This window comes from Hylobates moloch, unplaced genomic scaffold (assembly GCF_009828535.3).
Source record: "Hylobates moloch isolate HMO894 unplaced genomic scaffold, HMol_V3 SCAFFOLD_20, whole genome shotgun sequence".
Lineage (NCBI taxonomy): Eukaryota > Metazoa > Chordata > Mammalia > Primates > Hylobatidae > Hylobates > Hylobates moloch.
The window spans coordinates 32,996,708-33,014,165 of NW_026652295.1; the positions used below are offsets into that span (position 1 = coordinate 32,996,708).

The window sequence follows — 17,458 nt, forward strand, 5'->3', positions numbered from 1 at the left end:
CAATCAGGTCTGACCAGCCATTGCCCTTCCACACTGTCCCCAAGTGGCTCCGCCCCTGTGAAGGCAGAGTCCTCCCTGTGCCCTCTGCATTACACCCTGTCCCCTGTGAACGTCCTCTTCCTGCTCTTGCCATCCTCCACCGAATGCCTGCTGCCGAGGAACATCGAGTGTCCTCTCTCAGTCAGTGTTCTGTGCTCTGGACTTCACTGCCTTTTCAAAACCTTCCAGGCCTGGGCTTCATTCTATCTACATCAAAGCTCCTGATGACACATTGAGCCAGGCTAATGTGTTAGTAGGGGAGGGGCCAATTGTTAGTCTATCCAACCTAGATTGTCCTTTAAGAGCCTCTTGGGGAATTAGCTTCTTTACATTAAGAAAGTCCTGGTAGGCCAAGCACGGTGGCTCATGCCTGTAATCCCTGCACTTTGGGAGGCTGAGGTGGGGGGCTCACTTGAGCCCAGGAGTTCAAGACCAGCCTGGGCAACATAGGGAGACCCTGTCTCTACAAATAATTTTTAAAAATTAGCTAGGTGTGGTGGCATGCGCCTGTAGTCCCAGCTATCTGGAAAACTGAGGTGGAAGAGGATTGCTTGAGCCTAGGAAGTCGATGCTGCAGTGAACTGTGATTGCACCACTTTATTCCAGCCTGGTCGAAAGAGCAAGACCCTGTCTGAAAAAAGAAAAACAAAAAAAGCTCTGTCTAAAGAGGGGTATTTCATACCACTGTGGTAGATCGGAAAGGGAGAAATTTTGGGGTGCATGTAGTTGATGATAATAATAGTACCATTATTTTGGCACACCTACTGAGTCCCAGGCACTATGCTAGGTGACTTACATTCTTTGTCTAATTGCAATAACCCTATGAGGCAAGTGTAATTATCATCATCATCATCATCATCATCATAAATACAACAAAATTAACTGAGTACGTATGTGCTAAGCAGTTCACCTAATTGTCTTGTGAGGTAGGTGCTGTTGCCATGCCCATTTTCCAAGCCGGGGAACCAAGGAACAGATCAAGTAGGCAACTTGCCACACGGCTATTAAGATGAAAAGGCTGAATCTCAAGGGGTTGAGTTACCTGTCCATGTTCACCCAGCAAGCAAGCAACTGAGTGAAGTTGATGTTCCCCCCACCCACCCACATGCTCGTCACACCTCCTTCTGGGGCTACTGGGAAATTCTAGGTTGGGGTAAGGGCAGCTAGGACCAGGACCTGCTGGAGTGGGAGTGGGGGGTGGGGCTTCACCAGCCTGAAACAAACAGCATACCCCTTGCACAGAGGGTGTCCAGCAGTGCTCCACGACCCGGCCCTAGCCACTTGCCAAATGTCCCCTGGCCTTGCTGACCTTTCCCAGCAATCCATCCCTGCCTCCTGCCCTGTCTGGCTCATCATAATCCCAGTTAACCTTTGTCACCCTGTTGGAATGCTGCCTCCTCCAGGAAGCCTTCCTGGATGGCCCTAAACCAGAGCCTTATACTGACCTTCTCCAGAACATTGTCCACTCACTTGTCTGTCCTAGTCAGCCTTGAGGTACATACTACCATCTGGCCTCCCCAGCTGGGTGTTGAGTTGCCCCAGGCTCCAACACCTAACATGCAGTCGGTGCTCAGAGAATTCTTATTGCACGAATAAATACTGCATTCAGGCATTGCTCTGGGTCACTGGGACATGAATTTCAGTGCCTCTGGTGGAGTGTGTGGAGAGGGAAGTCAGGAAATATAAACATGTGATTATTCCAGGCTCAAACAATAGGGAGTAGTAAGCTCTGTGGCATACTAGAGTCTGCATGCCTACCTGAGGGGCTCACATTCAAATTCAGCCACCACCCTCACCTCCTAATCTCTACACATGTAAAGGGCAGGGACCCATTCTGGTCCTGAGGAATTTCACTTCTTTTCCCTTCTTACAGCTTTATTTTTATTTTTATTTACTTAGTTTTTCTTTTCTTTCTTTCTTTTTTTTTTTTTTTTTGAGATGGAGTTTCGCTCTGTCGCCCAGGCTGGAGTGCAGTGGCGCGATCTCGGCTCACTGCAAGCTCCGCCTACTGGGTTCACGCCATTCTCCTGCCTCAGCCTCCAGAGTAGCTGGGACTACAGGCACCCGCGACCACGCCCGACTAATTTTTTGTTTTAGTAGAGACGGGGTTCCACCGTGTTAGCCAGGATGGTCTCGATCTCTTGACCTCGTGATCCGCCCACCTCGGCCTCCCAAAGTGCTGAGATTAAAGGCGTAAGCCACCGCTCTCGGCTCTGGCTTTATTTTTCCACTCTGTGCATACCACTTTAAAATACACGCTTGGCCGGCACAGTGGTTCCTGCCTATAATCCCAGGACTTTGGGAGGCCGAGGCGGGCAGATCACCTGAGGGCGGGAGTTCGAGACCGGCCTGACCAACATGGAGAAACCCTATCTCTACTAAATATACAAAATGAGCTGGGTGTGGTGACTCGCGCCTGTAATCCCAGCTACTCGGAAGGCTGAGGCAGGAGAATCGCTTGAACCCGGGAGGCGGAGGTTGTGGTGAGCCAAGATCGTGCCATTGCACTCCAGCCTGGGCAACAAGAGTGAAACTCCGTCTCAAAACAAAACAAAACAACAACAACAACAACAAAAACGAAACAAAACACTCTTAGCTGCTGATATTGAGTATCTATCTTCCCTCACACATGTGAACTATGAGATGGCAGAGTTTTGGTCTGTTCTGTCCTCTGCTGCAGCCCAGCCCCTCATCAGTGCCTGATACAGAACAGGTCTTCAATAGGTATGTGCCCCGCTCCTCCCTGCAGCGTCCAGGCTCCAGGCAGCATTTAGGGCTCAAGTTCGGAAGAGCGAAGGCCGTTGAGGGTCCCCTGTTAGGCCCCAAGCCCCCTAGAGAGCTCCAACGACATGGCCTGGAGTTTGCTCAGGCGAGAGCCGGTCCTGCTGGAACTAGGACATGAGGGTTAGCGACCCTGCCCCATGGGGTCACAGGGCAGAAGCTGCGGGCAGGGGTGGGCATCAGTGGGGCGGTGGTGCAGAGGGTGTCGCTCCCAAGTCAGCTCACACGCACATCTTCAACACACCCACCACACAGGCACCCGCACGCACCAAGGGACGCCGAGGTTCGGAAGAGGAGGAAAGGCCAAGGCGATGGGGAGATGGGGAGAGAGGCAGGGAGCAACATCCCGGGCTCCGAGAGCGCCAGCTGGGAGGGCTGGGGAGGAGGGAGCACGGGAGGGCTCCTGGCACGCGCGGAGCCGCGGGCAGCCCCCGGAAAAGGGAGCCAGGCAAGACTGCTGGGGTAGGGGTCGGCTGAAGCAGCGGGGAGCCTGACCCCACCCGCCACCCGCCACCCGCCACCCGCCACCCCCGGCGCTTGCCAAACTGGTTGCTGCCTCCCCGGCAGCCGCGGCGAGTCCACCTGCGCAGCCACCGCGCCGCCCTGCCCGCGCTACCATTGGCTCGCTAAAAATGCCTCTCTAATCTGCGCTGCTCTGTGCACGCCTCCTCCTCATCCTTCCCCCCACTCCGCCTCGGCTCTGACCTTCCTCCTTCCCGCAGCCCCGGCGAGATCCCAGAGCGACGCGGTGGCGGCGGCAGCGCCAGCCCCCTCCTCCCCCGGGAAGTCGGCCGGGCTTGAGGCCGGGCCCGGACGTACCGCTTCGCCCCGAAGCGCCGCCGATGGTGCCCGGCGCTCCTGCTCCCAGGTAGGGGGTCTGGCCCTTGAATAGAGGGCGGGGGGGTTGTGTGTGCGGGTGTCCAGTTAGGGAGTGCGTGTTGGAAGTGGGCGCCGGGACTGACATCTCCCTGGGCCAGAGGCCGGGCAGGGTTGGGCAGTTGCCTGGAGAGAAGCGGGTGCGCGTCCGGGGATGCCTTCAGGGGACGGAGTTCGCGGGCATCACCCAGGCAGTGCCAGGATGCCCTGCGCTGGGTCCCTTGGGGGAGCGAGCCGGCAACGGAGGCCCTTACCCCAGGAAAAGCGCCGGAAATAGGTTCCTTGGGAAGCTGGGGCCTGGGCCCGGGCGGTCCGGGTCTCTGGACTGCTACCAGAAGGGGTGGGTGGGCTGGTGGCAGCTTGGTGCATAGGCTATTTATGGATCAGAGTGGGCTGGGGAGAAACACAGCAGCTGATGCCTGTCTGGCTTATGGTTAAAGGTATTTCCTTCTGTCCCCTACCCCTTCCCCCACAGCTGGGATGGGAGCGGGGAGGGGGGAGAAGGCAAGAAGGAGGCGATGATGCTAAAAGACCCGCAGATAGAGAAGCCATGGGCTGCTGGGCACTGCCCTCCCCTGCAAGCCCCAGGCCACTTGCTGCCTGTTAGAGCTGTCTCTGCCCCTTATTTTCACCTTAAAAGAGGCTGTGAAAAGGTTAAAGGGTCATCAGGGTGTAGGAGACGTGGTGGCAAACCCGGGAGCTTGGCCAGACCCAGCTTCAAGCCCCAGCTGCCCCTACCCACAACAGCACAGCTCTGCACCACATAGGCAGTGACACATATGGCCGCTTATTTCTAGGCACAACCATAAATAACCCACATTGCCCCAGCCCCTGGCACAGCTGGGGTGCAAACAGGACTGTCAGTGATTTTTCTTCCATCCTCCATCCTGGCCTTTCTATCACAAGTCCAAATCATCCCTCTCAAGCCACCCCCTCCAGCAGCTTCCCTGATACCCCAGGTGAGATCCTTGCCCCCTGCCCTATGTTCTTGGACTGCGTTGTGGCTGGGTTATTTGTCTTGTTCATCTCCTTCTAGACCAGAAGTACCTTCAGGCTGGGAATCTGATTCATCTCTGTCATTGCCCCTGCACCAAAGCAGGGTTTGGCACCAAGTAATTTGTGGAATGAATGACTTATTGAATGAGTGAATGTGAACTCTGGGAAATAGCTGGCAACCTGAGGGAGGGGGTCGAGCCCCCACTTGGGCTTTCTCTGTATTCCCCAGGACCAAAGAGCCACTCAAACCAGGTGGTTCTCTTTAGTAGGCCCTTGCTTTTTTTTTGAGAGAGAGAGTTTCACTCTTGTTGCCCAGGCTGGAGTGCAATGGCACAGTCTCAGCTCACCACAACCTCTGCCTCCCAGGTTCAAGCGATTCTCCTGCCTCAGCCTCCCGAGTAGCTGGAATTACAGGCATGCATCACCACGCCCGGCTAATTTTATATTTTTAGTAGAGACGGGGTTTCTCCTTGTTGGTCAGGCTGGTCTCGAACTCCCAACCTCAGGTGATCTGCTCACCTTGGCCTCCCAAAGTGCTAGGATTACAGGCCTGAGCTACCATGCCCGGCTAGGCCCTTCCTAAGCCTGGAGTTGATGGGCAGCTATGCCTTTTGGAGATAAGATAGTGTTGCAACCTGCTGGCTCCAGAGGGTCTTATGGGCCCCTGGTTTGAGTCTCCAGGCCTGGTCCTGGCTTGAGGGAAGGCCTGATGTGAAGGTCTGGCTCTCCTCAGGCCGCTGGGTTGGCACTTTCTTCCCGGGGTGCCAACTTTAGACCAAAGTCTCTGCCTCTGTCCCAGCCCTTGGGAAAATACAGGTCAACATCAGGGAAGCTGGGAAGGCCCAAGCCAGGCCTTCCTCGGCCTCTAGGGTCTTCATAGCAAGCTCTCAGGGGTCTCATGACCCTAGTGTGTGGAGGAGCAAACCCACTCCAGAGGAAGAGGCTGCCAACAAGGGTTCTGGCCTAGCCACAGGCCTGTGTCTATGAAGGACATCAAGATTTCCAGGCTTCAGAGGGGCCTAAAGAGAACTGTCTGGTTTGGGTAGCTCTTTGGTCCTGGGGAATAGAGGGAAAGCCCAAGAGGGGACTCAACCCCCTCCCTCAGGTTGCCAGCTATTTCCCAGAGTTCACATTCAGTCATTCAATCATTCATTCATTCCACAGTGGACCGCGTTGCTATTTGACAGCCATGCAGTCTCCCTGACGTGGCTCTGCCACCATTCCCACACCCAGGCTGACTCTCCCTTCTTGCCCTCCCTCTGCCCCCTGGCTGCCCTGAGCTGCTTTCAGTTCCTCAAGCAAGTGGGGCTTCTGTCACCTGCAGGCCTTTGCACAGGCTGTTCCTGTCCCCTCCTCTCCCTCTTCCTTCCCACCCAAACCTCTCACCCTCGGGAGTCCACTGAGACTCCTTTTCCCTCCAGAAGCTTCCCCAGCTTGGGCTGGGAGCCCCACCCGTGATCCCCTCCCCACAGCCTGGCTGCCTCCCCTGGGAACCCTGCCATCATGCAGTGTCCTCTCCCTGCTGGGCTGTGGGGTCTGTGGGGGCAGAGTCTATGTGCTATTTCCAGTGGCCCCATGGCCTGGCACAGAGTAGAGCCAGCTCTGGCTTGTGGAGTGAGTGAGTGACTGTTGGTCCCATCATCTACTTTCTCTCCTCACCAATATCAGGACATATTTTGCATTCTTCTCCCATTAGGAGATGAGGGACCCATTCAGAAGTTTGCGGGTATCCCTACAGCAAGAATGAGAAGCCTTCCCTGGAGAAGTGAAACTGGCTGCAGGTCTGGAAGGACAGAAGGGACAGGAGAGGACATTAGGGGTGGAGGGCATTCACTGATCTGGGGGACCCTCCCTGGGGAACCAGGTGGAGGGGTTGGGGGAGGAGTGGGTATACCAGTTAAGAAGGATGCTGCTTGGTTTGGTTTTACATTTTTCTTAAAGAAAAATAGCTTTTATTATTTTTTCTTATTACCAAAGTAATATAGGTTTGCTGTGGGCAATTTAGAATATACTGGAAAGCCGAATGAAGGAAGCCCATTAGCCACATCAGACCCACCCACCATGGGCACTTCATAGCTGGTTTCCAGCCAGGGGCAGGATGGACCGGAGGGGAGGTCTGGGCTGGGGACTTGGGGGGCAGGTCAGGGTCCCAGGAAGTAGCCGTGAGGATTGGCAGGCAGGTAGAGGAGGGGTCCCGGAGCTTCACTGTGGAAAGCAGGGAAGGAAGTGGGATTGGATGAAGGGGAAGTGGACTCTGATGTAGTCCCAACAGGCAACAGGGTGCCCTGGGGCTAGAGTGGCCTTTCAGTTCATGCGCATTTGCTTGTGAGATTCAGGCCCTAGACCCCAGCATCCTGTGCCCATCAGGCACTGGGTTTGGGCATGCCTTCCGGCAGGTGGCTCTGTGGTAGCAGCAGTCCCTGAAGCATCTGCCCACTGAGGTCGCCTGCTGACAGCACCCACCCCCTGGGGCAACAGATAGTGTTCATCACCAGGAAAGATGGGTTGGGAGGAACCCAGAGGTGGGCTGAAGGGACAAGATCAACTGGAGCCTGGCCTCAGCTGGCTCTGGGGAGACAGGACCTCTAATGCCAGGGAAGTTGCTGGTGCCGTTTCCAGAAAGGGAGTGTGTCTGTGGGGAGCAATTTAGAATGTACTGGAAAGCCAAATGAAGAAAACCCATTAGCCACTTCAGACCCACCTGCTGTGGACACCTTGTGGCTGGTTTCCAGCCAGGGACAGGGTGGCTTGGAGGGGAGGGCTGGGCTGGAGACTGGGGTCGGGGGCTCCCCTCCACCGTCCCCTGGGTGCTGCCTCTGAAGACCTCAACCTTGGGTGTGAGGGGCTGCAGGATACCTGAAAACTGGGAGGGCAGGGGAGGCCTTGGCTATTATTATTATTATTTTTTTTTTTGAGACGGAGTCTCACTCTGTGGCCCAGGCTGGAGTGCAGTGGCACGATCTCGGCTCACTGCAACCTCTGCCTCCCGGGTTCAAGCAATTCTCTGCCTCAGCCTCCTGAGTAGCTGGGATTACAGGCGCATGCCACCACACCCAGCTAATTTCTGTATTTTTAGTAGAGACAGGGTCTCACCATCTTGGCCAGGCTGGTCTTGAACTCCTGACCTCGAGATCCACCCGCCTTGGCCTCCCAAAGTGCTGGGATTACAGGCGTGAGCCACCATGCCCGGCCTACCTTGGCTATTATTTTAACATCACACGATATTGTTATTATTATTTGCTTTTTAGAGGCAGGGTCTTGATGTGTCACCCAGGCTGGAGTGAGTGACACCATCATAGCTCGCTGCAGCCTTGACCTTCCGGGCCCAAGGGATCCTCCCACCTCAGCCTCCTGAGTAGCTGAGTGCTACCATGCCCGGCTAATTTTTCAATTTTATTGTAGAGATGGGGTCTTACTCTGTTGTCCAGGCTAAAAATAACTTGATATTAAAATGCTGGGTAGGGGCAAGGGTAGTCTTTCTATATAAAATGCAGGATACTCAGGTAATTTTAAATTTCAGAAAAACAACAAATGTGTTTTTGTTGTTTTTTAGTCTAAGTATGTCCCAAACATTGCATAGGACATATTTTTAATAAAAAACTGTATTTGTCATTGATCTGAAATTCAGATTTAACTAGGTGTCCTGAATTTTTATTTTATTTTATTTTTATTTATTTATTTATTTTTGAGATGGAGTTTTGCTCTTGTCGCCCAGGCTTGAGTGCAAGGCTGCAATCTAGGCTCATTGCAACCTCTGCCTCCCAGGTTCAAGCAATTCTCCTGCCTCAGCCTCCTGAGTAGCTGGGATTACAGGTGCCTGCCACCACACCCAGCTAATTTTTGTATTTTTAGTAGAGATGAGGTTTCGCCGTGTTGGCCAGGCTGGTCTCAAACTCCTGAACTCAAGTGATCTGCCCGCCTCAGCCTTGCAAAGTGCTGAGATTACAGGCATGAGCCACCGCGTCTGGCCCTGAATTTTTATTGACTAAATGTGGCCACTGTAGGCTGGGATAGGGAGGAGTGGAAAGAGAGGGTGAGAATTTTCTCTTCTTGGGTGTGGGGGAAGAATCAATAGATACTTGTTTGAAGTTGACAGTTTTAAAACGTTAACACATCCATTTTTAGAAACAGGTGAGATGTTCCAAATTTCCCATCTGTTAACTTTCTATACTGGCTAGAAAGTAGCCCCTTATTTATGGATTTTGGCTCCTTGGTGCTGCTGAGAAATAACAAAACAATCGTTTTCTCGTTTATGCAAGTGAGACAAAGGGAGATGTGGTGATCAAGGGTGGAATCACTAAAAAGGGTTAATCCATTTAAGAAATAAAAGTCCTCATCCTAAGAAAGCTCTCATTTGGCAGAGGGCGTGGGAAACTGGAACTCTCACGTCAGTTGGGGAGCATACGTTAGCGCCGTGTTTTTGGCAACAGCGGTCACAGTTTTGACTTGGCAATTCCACTTTTTGGGACTTATCCCACAGGTACACTCTGAGCAGTGTGCAAAGATTAGCTGGGCAGAGACAGTCAGTGTAGCGAAGCTAGATGTCTGTCAGGAGGACCAGTGACAAAGTCAAGACCTCTTTGTACGCTGTGATTTCAGGCAGTTGTTCGTTCTGGGATTTAGTCAACGGATCTCTGAATGTCACTGCCTGCCAGGCACCACTTTAGGTGCTTGGGGACACTAAGACAAGACGGGGCAGAGCTTATTACCAGTGTGTAAATATGGTCACAAAGTACTAATAAGTTAAAGCAAGTGGCTTTGTAGAACAATGTGTGTAGTATGATGCAATTTTTAAAGCACATGTACATATGTTCCTCTGTGTTCATATTTACATAACGATGTGTAGAAGGCTGCATACCTGACTGTGATTAGCGCTTACCTCTGAGGGGAGGCCTATTGCCGGGATGGAGGGAGAATGCGTCCTCTTTGTTTCAGCCATTCTGTGCTGTTTGCATTTTATAAACAAATATCATTACTCCTAAAGAAAAAAATTAAAACTGCACTTGATGATACTGGGAATTTTTTTCTTAGAAAGCTAAAAAAATGAGCACATAAACTCCGTTCCCCTTAATCTGATGGCATTTGAGTCACATGCTGCCACGTGTGTTTGGAGAGTTTTTATTTGTAGCTGGTTCCTAACTGGTCCCCTCATGGGCTTATTTCCCCTCTCCATCCTCCAGACTTGTGGTGCCTGAAACCTGGAAGGATGGGAAAGGGGGTAAGGTAAGGTAACATCTGGGTATCAGGAGGGCTGCAGAAGGAGTATGGCAGAAGTGGGGTATCTGGCAAAGTGGTGGTTGCGTAGCCCTGGGGAGTCTTGTAGGGGCACAAAGGAGGGGCCAGGGATCCCTGACATGTGCCAGGCACTCTTTTGTTTATCCATATTTATAACTCATTTAGTCCTCTTAGTAACCTCATGGGGTTATCCCCATTTTACAGATGGGGCAACTGAAGTTAAGTAACTTGCTTGAGGTTACACAGTGAGTAAGTGGCTGAGCCAGATTCACAGCCATGCAGTCTGGCTCCAGAAGCTGTGCTTGTGAGCCTCTGTGCCTCAGCACCTGTCGTCGAGGAATAGGGATAATCTCTTGTCTCAGAGACCGGAGGCAAGTGTGTTCTGGAAGACTGAAGGAGGGTTGTCTTCTGCAGAAGGCAGACCTGGAAGGAAAGGATGGTCACATCCAGAGATGGGGTCGGGGGCGGGGGGTGGTGACAGCAGAGTGACAGCAGGGACAAAGATGCAAAGGCTGGTATGTGAGTGGTGGGCTCAGGGGCTGGGGAGGAAATCAGCATAGGAACACGAGGGAGGACATGGGCCGTGAGGCTGGTGGGGCAGCCAGCTTGGATTGCTGCTGCAGGGCATTTTAAATGATCAGCCTCATTGGACCTAGTGGGACAGGTGGCCCAGGGCTGCTTCTCCTTGCAGGGCCTGGCAAAGACCCTGCATCCCTCAGCCCCACTCTGCCCAATCTGGGCCTTCCCTGAGGTCACACATTTCATCACTCGGTTCCCGGGGTCTAGCCTTGACCAGTCACTGAGGACAAGAGGGGCAGCCAAGGCAGGGCTGGAGGGCTGGGGGTTGGGGGTCCAGGCTGAGGTCCTGGCCCTGACACTGACTCACTGAGGGGCCTAGGGCCACTCAACCCCCTCCCTTGGATTCTGTTTCCTCTTCTTTTATTTGCACACTTTTTATCGTGAAACATTATAAGCATTTACAGAAGTAGAGAAAATGTCATATAACAGTCATATACTCATGTCTTAGCATCAACAGATACCAACACATGTCCAGTCTCCTCTCAATCAAGATATTTCTCTAAAAGATAAGGACTTTTTCTAATGTAATCACAATACCATTATTACACCTAAGAAGTATTAATTCCTTTATATAGTCAAATATTCACTTAGTATTCACATTCCCTATTGTCTCAGACATGTCTTTTTGTTTTTTAAATAGTTTGTTTAAATCAAGTTCCAGGTAAGGTTCACACATTGTGATTGGTTGATATGTTTTAGTCTCTTTGAATCCACAGTCTCCTCTCCATCTTTTCTTATTCTTTTGCAGTTTATCTATGGGAAAAAGCAGGTGGTTTGTCCTGCTGTGTTTCCTGCAGACTGGATTTTGTTGATTGCATCCCTGTGGTGTTATTTAGTATGTCCTCTCTGTAAATTGGGGGTTGCATTTGTCTGTCTCTGACACCTCATCTAGTCATCAACAAGTCCTTCAATTCTACATTCAAAACACCCAGAATCCACCCACTTCTTATCACCTCCATTGCTGCCTTCCCTTCTCAGCCTCCACTATTCTCCCCTAGATGTTTGCAGCAGCCTCTACCTGGTCTTCCTGCCCCGTCCTTGCCTCACCAGCCAAAGGTCCTTTAAAACTTAAATCAGATAACATCCTTCCTCTGCTAAAGCTCTTCAATGACTCCCCTCCCATTCAGAATAAAGCCCAGAATCCTATAACAGGCTAGATGCGGTGGCTCACACCTGTAATCCCAGCACTTTGGGAGGCCGAGGTGGGTGGATCACCTGAGGTCAGGGGTTTGAGACCAGCCTGGCCAACATGGTGAAACCCCATCTGTACTAAAATTACAAAAATTAGCCAGGCGTGATGGCACATACCTGTAGTCCCAGCTACTCGGGAGCCTGAGGCAGGAGAATCCCTCAAATCTGGGAGGTGGAGGTTGCAGTGAGCTGAGATCATACCACTGCACTCTGGCCTGGGCGACAGAGCAAGACTCTGTCTCAGAAAAAAAAAAAAAAAAAGCCCTGTAATAGCCTACAAGGCCCTATGTGATTCGGCTGCCCAATACCTCAGACCTTCTCTCATACATCCTAGCCTCACTGATCCCCAGGTCATTTCTTGGACCCATCAAACACCCTGCCCCAGGGCCTTTGCACGCCTATTCCCTATGCCTGGAATTCTCTTCCCCAAAGGCCTGCATGGCTCATGATGTTCACATCTCCACCTACATAACCCCCTCAGAGAGGCCTCCCAGACCACCTCATCAAAAACAGCCCTCGTTGTCCCCCATCCCCTGATTCTACTTTATCATCTTCATAGCACTTATCCCTGACATTATGCTCTTGTTGGTTTCTTGTCTGTCTCCCTTACCTGCCCAAGCGTTCCATGAAGGCAGGGTTTGGGTGGGGGCAGAGCAGCATGACTGGCCTTCCCCTGCCCCTCACTCCTGCCCACAGAGCTGACTGCCTCCTCCTCTCACATTGCTAGCTCCTCTACTTTCAATGTTTCCTAAAATTAAAAAAAAAAATTTAAAAAACGCATATTTGTGCCTAGTGTGTCATTGTTTACAAAATATTTCCTGTCTCAGGTCTGGTCTTCTAGAAGCAGAGCTGAGACAAGGATTCCCGGGCAAATGATTTATTGCAGGCATGCTCATATTAGAGCGGGAAAAGATGTGCTTACAGCTAGGATCCCGCAGAGAGCTCTAGATCGTGAACAGCAAGTCTCACAGGGTTACCTTCCTCCAGACAAGAGGCCAGGCCTTTGTAGCCCCTTAGCGGGTGGTCATTGTCTGCAAGCTGCTCCCAGGGAAGGGCCTAGCCTCCCCCTGCATCTCCAGGTAAGGCAGCTCCTGTAAGCCGAGGGCAGCTCTCAGGGGAAGGGGGCAGCTGTGAGCTGTTAGCAGCCAGCACCCACAGCTGCTGAGAGATGGGTACCCCACCTGGTAGAACGACACTGGCAGTACCCCCTCTACTTCCATATCCATTTCTGCTTTGAGCCTTGCCACAAGTCTGTGGGGATGGTATTTATTAATGATCATTATTCCCATTTCCTAGAGGAGGAAGCTGAGGTTCTTAGGGCTGAAATGACTTGCTTGAGGTTGCACAGCCAGGAAGGGGTTATATTTAAGCTCAGATTCTTACACGGGATCCTCTGGTTAGCTGGCAAATCGTCTTAGTGGCTGCTGGTTTGTAGTTTTACTCTCACGCGTTCATCCTTTTGAATGTTAAATGAATATGTATTGCGTGTGGTGTGCTGTGTGCTGAACTAGGCGTCGGGCCATTCAGCAGTGAATGACACACACTTTGTCCTTGTCCCTGGAGTTGCCAGTCGGTGGATCTGCCCAGTATTTAGCTGCCACCACCGTGGTTACCCCTACTGAGCCCTCAGGAGTCCCAGCTTCCATAATGACAACACCATGTCTGTTGAGCATGAACTATGTGCTAGCACTGTGCCAGGCTCCCCTTCGCCTTCACAGCACCCCATCTTCAGATGGGTATGCTGAGGCTGCAGAGGGACTTGCAGCTCCCAGCCGAGATCTCTCAGCAAGCGTGTGATAGAGCTGGGATTCAAAAGCACGGGGCTGAATTTGGCTCTCCTGCTTCCTGCAGCCCCTTCCCCAGTCCTCCCCACACTCCCTCCCCCCTCCACCAGCAGGATATCTGGTGTCACCTCTATCATCAGCTCCATCAGACACTGGGCTGCCACTGCTGCCTGCTCCCCAGGTGTTGGATGACTGGCCACCATCTCACCTGCCCCACTTGGCCCTGCCCCAGATGGGGCACCTCTGATAGGAGGCCTCCCCTACCCTACAGGGCCCAGGATCCCTGCCTCTGCCCCCTTGCCAGCCCCTTGTCATTGGCCCTGACAGCTGGGTGGGCCGTTCTGCCAGCCCCAGCATGGCCTGGGTGTTGGTGGCCCCTCCCCCTTGCACCAGCTGGCCTGGTAAGCTGCAAAGCTGGCTTGGCTCGGCTTGGGGGCCCCTGGACAGGGCTGGGGGCAGGTGGCAAATCACAGGGGACTTCCTTCTTTCCTGCCAAACAGGGCCAAGACAATCCTGACAGGGAGCAACCAAATCACAAAATTGCCACCTGAGGAATGTAAGGGTGGAGAGGGCACCCCCCAGGACTGCCTTGGTAATGGGCATCTATGAGGCAGTAGTTCGGGGGTGGGCACTCCAGGCCTGTGTCAGCTCGGGATTTCCCTTCTCTCCCTAGGACCCCCTCATTGCCTAGCCTTCAGGCCTCTCTGACCATTGCTCATTTGGGCTGTGGCAGAGGAGGCCAGCACTCTGTTCCAAACCTCAGCCCTGAGGGCGTCCTCCAGGGGCTGCACTGAGGGACTGTGCCTCTCTTGGCAGAACTTCGGGAATCTTTGTGTGAATTTTGTATGCGAAACATATGCAAATAAGCATATCCAGGCCGGGCATGGTGGCTCATGCCTGTAATCCCAGCACTTTAGGAGGCCAAAGCGGGAGGATCGCTTGAGTCCAGGAGTTCAAGACCAACTTGGGCAACATAGGGAGATGCTGTCTGTATTAAAAAAAAAAAAAGAAGAAGAAAGAAAGAAAGAGAAGAAAGAAAGAAAGAAGAAAGAAAGAAAGAAAGAAAGAAGAAAGAAAGAAAGAAAGAAAGAAAAAGGAAATCATGTCCATCTCACTGTGGGTGTGGCCTGCTGGGGTGTTGTGGTCTGCAGGGAACAGGCACTCCCTGCAACAGCTGGGGGACCGGGGCACAGAAAGATGAGGACTCCTAAGGGCTCTGGCCATCTCATCTTTACTGCAAGCACAAGTCCGATTTCCATCATATTTTCTCCTCTCCAGATGGTTATTTTTTTTCTAATTTGATCGTTTTGTTTGCATTTATGAGCTAGACTTCTACAAAGAACTATTCCTCTTCACCTATTTTGTTATTCTGAAACACGGTGCATACTGGAGGATAAAGGTTCCATTCCTTCACTTTATCCTTTTTTTGTTTGTTTGCTTTTTGAGACAGGGTCTCACTCTGTTACCCAGGCTGGAGTGCAGTGGCATGATATTGGCTTACTGCAGCCTCAACCTCCTGGGCTTCAGCAGTCCTCCCAACTCAGCCTCCCCAGTAGCTGGGACTACAGCTGTGTGCCACCAAGCCTAGCCATTTTTTTTTTTTTTTGTAGAGACAGGGTCTTCCCATGTTGCCCAGGCTGGTCTTGAACTCCTGGGCTCAAGCAATCCTCCCGCCTCAGCCTCCCAAAGTGCTGGGATTACAGGCATGAGCCACTATGCCCGGCCCCTTTATCCTTTTCTTTTTTTTTTGAGACAAAGTCTCGTTTTGTCACCCAGGCTGGAGCACAGTGGCGTTATCTTGGCTCACTGCAACCTCCGGCTCCCAGGGTCCAGGGATTCTCCTGCCTCAGCCTCCCAAGTAGCTGGGACTATAGGCACGTGCCACCGTGCCCAGCTAATTTTTTGTATTTTTAGTAGAGATGGGGTTTCACTATGTTGGCCAGGGTGGTCTTGAACTCTTGACCTCGTGATCCACCCTCCTCGGCCTCCCAAAGTGCTGGGATTACAAGCATGAGCCACCACGCCGAGCCTATTTATTTTTTTTTTTTTTTTTTTGCAATGGAGTCTTGCTCTGTCACCCAGGCTGGAGTGCCGTGGCATGATCTCGGCTCACTTCAACCTCCGCCTCCCGGGTTCAAGTGATTCTCCTGCCTCAGGCTCCTGAGTAGCTGGGATTGAAGGCACGTGCCACCACACCTGGCTAATTTTTGTATTTTTAGTAAAGATGGGGTTTCACTATGTTGGTCAGGCTGGTCTCGACCTCCTGACCTTGTGATCCTCCTGCCTCGGCCTCCCAAAGTGCTGGGATTACAGGTGTGAGCCACCACGCTCAGCCTATTTATCCATTTTTAAAGAAATGAGTTGGTGCTGTAGCAACCTCCAATGGTGACCAGTGAATATTTTTTCCTTTAAAAAAATATAAACACATATAAAATAAGTTGTACATTTGTACATTTGTATATTTGTCTTAGTCTTTTTTGTGTTGCTATAACAGAATACCTGAGCCCAGGTAAATTAAAAGGACAAGGAGCTTATTTGGCTCACAATTCTGGAGGCTGAGAAGTCCAAGCAGCATGGCACCGGGTCTGCTTGGCCTCTGGTGAGGACCACCTGGCTGTATTCTAACACGGCAGGAGCAGGTGCCAGAGCGACAAGTGGGCAAGTGTGAAAGAGACACAGATGAGAGGCTGGGCTCGCTTTATAACAGCCTGCTCTCGTGGGAACTAATCCGTTCCCACAGCGCTCCAGCAAGGTGGCATTAACCTAGTCATGAGGGCAGTGCCTCGTAATCCAAACACCTCTCACTAGGCCCTACCTCCCAACACAGCCACATTGGGAATCAGATTTCAACATGTGTTTTGGAGGGGATGCACTCAAACCATAGCAACATTTTAACAAATTTAATATAAAGCCAATATCTCCATCATGTAGGTAAAAAAAATCAGAACATTGCCACAGCACCAAACGACCCCCTCAGACCTTTTCCTATCACAAGCCCTCCCTCCCCCACTGGAACCCACCATTCTAAATAGTTAGGGTTATTCACTGCTTTGTTTTTGGTTTTACCACGTAAGTATGCATCCAAAACCAAAGAGTTCTGTTTCTTTTTGAATTTTCTGATTTTTCTTTCTTTCTTTCTTTCTTTTTTGAGACAGGGTCTTGCTCAGGCTGGAGTGCAATGGCGTGATCTTGGCCCATTTGGGCTCAACCTCCTGGGCTCAAGCAATCCTCCCACCTCAGCCTTCTGAGAAGCTGGGACCACAGGAGTGCACCACCATGCCCAGCTACCTTTTAAATTTATTTTTATTTTATTTTATTTTTTAGAGAGATGGGGATTCCCTGTGTTGCCCAGGCTGGACTTGAACTCCTGGGCTCAAGTGATCCTCCTGCTTCAGCCTCTCAAAGTGCTGAGATTACAGGCAGGAGCCACCACACTTGGTTTTTTTGAATTTTAAGTAATGAATTATGTATTCATTAAAGTCTGTTCTTTTTCATTTTGTTTTTAATTTTATTATTATTATTACTTTTTGAGACAAAGTCTTGCTCTGTCGCCCAGGCTGGAGTGCAGTGGTGCAATCTCAGCTCACTGTGACCTCCGCCTCTGGGGCTCAAGTGATTTTCCTGCCTCAGCCTCCATAGTAGCTGGGACCACAGGCGCACGCCACCACACCCAGCTAATTTTTGTATTTTTAATGGAGATGGGGTTTCACCATGTTGGCCAGGCTGGTGTCGAACTCCTGACCTCAGGTGATCCACCCACCTCTGCCTCCCAAAGTGCTGGGATTACAGGCATGAGCCACTACTCCTGGCATCTAAAGTTTGTTCTTTTTTTAAACTAACATATTCTTTTTACCAGGATCCAGGTTGTTATTTGTAGCATCAGTCCTTTCATTTTCTTTTCTTTCGTGTTTTTTTTTTTTTTTTTTTTTTTTTTTTTGAGAAAGGATCTCACTCTGTCACCCAGGCTGGAGTGCAGT

The 17,458-nt window shown here is 51.4% G+C and overlaps 1 protein-coding gene across 1 annotated transcript in view; it reads left to right on the top strand.

The window, feature by feature from the left end:
* The first annotated feature begins 3,433 nt into the window (after nt 1-3,433).
* PACSIN1 (protein kinase C and casein kinase substrate in neurons 1) overlaps nt 3,434-17,458 on the top strand; it is a 68,434-nt gene continuing 54,409 nt past the window's right edge. The window contains exon 1 of the mRNA XM_032140457.2: nt 3,434-3,688. The gene's annotated coding sequence lies outside the window, so the exon portion shown is untranslated. The remainder of the gene's footprint in view (nt 3,689-17,458) is intronic.